Genomic DNA, 4,374 nt, shown 5'->3' with positions numbered 1-4,374 from the left:
CACTAAGGTTCAGTCCAACTGCTCCAGATGTTGATATTTTCCAAAATGATGACTTTTTATTTACTTAAAGAAGAGCATTTATTTCGTCCTTCAGCCCAGAGTTTAAATCTGAACAAGAGTGAGCAGTAGTTTGAAACACCTTCTCTGTGACTGAGACCATACTGTCTTTGTAGTTAGGAATGTCACCTGTCAGCTTAATGTTATGCATAACGTCTCGGGTAGTCTACTTTGAAACAAAAGTAAGCATGTTAGCATGGGAAAGAGGAAATGTCTCATGTGAAGAAAAACAGCTGAGACGTCAGAACAATGTTATAGGCAAAGACGGGTACAGAAACTAAATCAATGTAGTAATACTGGGACAAATCAAAGTAACTCGCTTGTAAAGGCCATGACATATTTCTGACACTGGATGGCAGTAGAGGCTAAAGTGCACTGGCACCAGGTCACCATACAAGGACGTGGCACTTTAAACATTTAAATGTAGGTCTTGTTGTTAAATTGACAAAGTAACAAAGTGGAAATCAACAAAAATGTAAAAGAAAATAATAATAATTGAATAAATACATTAATTGTTTGCTCCTTCTACTTTAGGACAGTTTCACTTTAATGAGGCTATTCTGGGCCATGTGAGAGTGTAATTCTGGGTCATTGTGTGCTGCCTACTATGAATTTGACACACTGGTCAGGTTATTTGTCTGCCTTGTGCCCAGTGTTTCCAGTGGTGCTGAACCCACCTGACCCTGGTCATGAAAGCTGTAATTAAAGACGAATTAATTAATAAATGAAAGATTTAGAAAGATTTACCTTTCTTGGACCTCATGGCTTGGCAATCCGGTGTAAATTGTGGGCTCCTATATACCCACCCAGGTGTGTGCTTTTTTAAAGTATTTATATATCAGGATTTTAACGTCATGTTTTACACTTTGGTTACATTCATGACAGGAACAGTAGTTATTCATTACACAAGATTCATCAGTTCACAAGTTTAATGTCACACACAGTCATGGACAATTTTGTATCTTCAATTGACCTCACTTGCATGTCTTTGGACTGTGGGAGGAAACCCACGCAGACATGGGGAGAACATGCAAACTCCACACAGAAAAGACCCGGATCGCCCCACCTGGGGATCAAACCCAGGACCTTTTTGCTGTGAGGCGACAGTGCTACCCACTGAGCCACCGTGCTGACCGTTTTTCCAAAGTAAGCCCATTCAATTCAAATGCACTAGTTTAGGCAGTTGTAGCCTAGTGGTTACGGTTCTGGACTAGTGATCAGAAGGTTGCTGGTTCAGGCCACACCACTGCCAGGTTGCTGCTGTTAGGCCCTTGAGTAAGGCCCTTAACCCTCAATTGCTCAGACTGTATGCTGTCACTGCACTGTTAGTTGCTTTGGATAAAGGTGTCTGCTAAATGCTGAAAATGTATTTTAGTTCTAGACACATCTCATGAATCAGCTCCATAATTACATAATTACACTAATATATACAAACCCTATTTATAGAAAAGGTGGGACATTTTGTAAAAGGTAATGAAAACAAGTAAACTACAGCCAAAAGTATTTGGACACCTGACAATTATTATTAAGAACACATACCCAAAAGGAATCTTATCTTACCCCTTTAGCACTTCTCATTACACATAGTATTTAAACATTCAATCAGTATGGAAATATAAGTGAAAAATATATAAATAATAAAATTTAGCAGTTGGGTAGTGCTGTTGCCATACAGCAAGAAAAGCCTATGTTCATTTCCCAGGCTGGGCAACCGTAGTCAGTTCTCTGTGAAGTATGCATGTTATCCCTGTGCCCTAAATGTGTATCTGTGTGTGTGTGTGTGTGTGTGTGTGTGTGTGTCTGTCTGCACCATGATGGACTGGTATGATTCTTGCTTTTTGCCCAATGAATCAGATCCACTGCAACCCTGACGTGATAAAACAGATCAAAATGAATTAATAAAGCAAGTGAGCACACTTGTGACCATGTGCAGTCTTTGTTCAGCTATTACGATGATGGCCATACAAAACACTAAGAAATTCAAAAAATCTGAAGTTTATTAAAGATTCCACATTCTACTCTTTTTTTCTTTTGTTGATAATACGATTTGTGATGAAAACATTGTATTACTTTAAAAAAAAATACAAAATACATGTGGTCTCAGACTTTTGGCTCACACTGTCTTACACAAAAGACTAAACATTAAACCCAGTTATGTTACTTCCAACATATACATATCTACTCTGTGTTCTTCTCTTTATCCTAATCATATACATGTGTGGTGGCCAAATTAAAGGGGCTGAGGTTTAAGAAATAGGCAACTAAAGACCTATTTCTGCCATATTGCCACACCCTTAGAGAAGACCATGGTGTAGAAGACCATGGTGAGAACATTTAAAATGTATGTATAATTTATATAATAATGAATTGCTGAAGAGATCTCAGATGCAGCAGTGGATAAACATGCCATATGCCAAGTCTCTTTTTAGTTACCACATAGTGTGACAATAAAGTGATAATAAAGCACATCATAATGATAGAATCCTAGTGTTGTGATTGTGTGAAAGAAGGTGTGGAAGCATTACTGGAGTGGACATTTTTCCATACATATGCCCAGACAGTACATGTAAGTAACACAGATTAGGGACAGTGTGATCCACTGTTTTTAAATGCATAACGGGCCAAAACTGCCATGATTTTTTTTATTCTTGATTAATCTGTTAAGCTTTGATCTTAAATGATTTAATACATTGTGCAATAAAACATGTTTAAATATAATTGTTGTATAAAATTATGTTATTTGCCTAAATGTGAATAGAATTAAACATAATAAAATAAACTCTTCTTTACTTTAAATAAGAAAACTGTCATGTCAGTGTCTCTACTATGCTCAGAATGGTCTGCCACACATAATATCTGCCCAGTGGTGCTAATAATAATAAGAAGAAGAAAAAGAAGAATCTATGCATAAGCTTTGTATTTTCCTAAAGCTCAATGCTACCTTAAGGGTGGCACTGTTGTCTCAAAGCACAAAGGTCCTAAGTTTGATCCCCAGGTGGGGAGGTCTGGGTCCTTTATGTGTTATTAACTGATGAACCTTGTGTAACGAGTGACTACCATTTCTGTCATGAATGTAACCAAAGAGTGTAAAACATGACGTTCAAATCCTAATCAAACAAACAATGCTACATACACTTTATAGTCAAAAATATGTGCACTCCTAAACCTGTCAGAATTCAGTTTAATCCCTATTTAAAAACTGCATACAATAATCTTAAGTTGCCTTCTACAGCTTTGCAACTGGAAGAGCCTTTATTGTAAAATAGCCATTTGCAAGATTTTGTTATATATTTTATTATAAACCTAACCAGAGGGTGGCACGGTGGCATTGTCGCCTCACAGCAGGTCCTGGGTTCGATCCCCAGGTGGGGAGGTCCGGGTCCATTATGTGTGGAGTTTGCATGTTTTCCCCGTGTCCGTGTGGGTTTACTCCGGGTGCTCCGGTTTCCTCCCACAGTTCAAAGACATGCAAGTGAGGTGAACTGGAGAAACTAAATTGTCCATGACTGTGTTTGATATAATCTTGTGAACTGATGAATGTTGTGTATCGAGTAACTACCGTGTCTGTCATGAATGTAACCAATGGGTGTAAAACATGACATTAAAATCCTAATAAAACAAACAATGCTACATACACTTTATAGTCAAAAGTATGTGCACTCCTAAACCTGTCAGAATTCAGTTTAATCCCTATTTCAAAACTGCATACAATAATCTGAAGTTGCCTTCTACAGCTTTGCAACTGGAAAAGCCTTTATTGTAAAATAGCCATTTGCAAGATTTTGTTATACAGTTGTGTTCAAAATAATAGCAGTGTGTTTAAAAAAGTGAATAAAGCTCAGAATTCTTATAATAGCTTTTATTTTCATACACAAATGCATTGACAACACTGCACATTCTTTTCCAAATCAAAACATGAATTAAAATTGATCAAATGTGTTATTACTTTACAGAAAGTGAAGAAAAGGGAATATTAGGCTGTTCAAAAAAATAGCAGTGTCTGCATTTTTCTTTACAAACTCAAACATTTACTGTTTAAACTAAAAAATGCTTCAATATTTAGCTTTCCTGTAAACCACTAAACTAATAATCAGTTGTATAACCACTGTTTCTGAGAATTGCTTCACATCTGTTTCATGGAGTCAACCAACTTCTGGCACCTGTGAACAGGTATTCCAGCCCAGGACGATTGGACCACATTCCACAATTCCTCTGCATTTCTTGGTTTTGCCTCAGACACAGCATTTTTGATGTCACCCCACAACTTTTCTATTGGATTAAGGTCCGGAGATTGGGCTGGCCAGTCCATAACATTAA

The sequence above is a fragment of the Trichomycterus rosablanca genome, chromosome 1, assembly GCF_030014385.1.
Source record: "Trichomycterus rosablanca isolate fTriRos1 chromosome 1, fTriRos1.hap1, whole genome shotgun sequence".
Taxonomy (NCBI): domain Eukaryota; kingdom Metazoa; phylum Chordata; class Actinopteri; order Siluriformes; family Trichomycteridae; genus Trichomycterus; species Trichomycterus rosablanca.
This window is presented reverse-complemented; position numbering follows the sequence as displayed.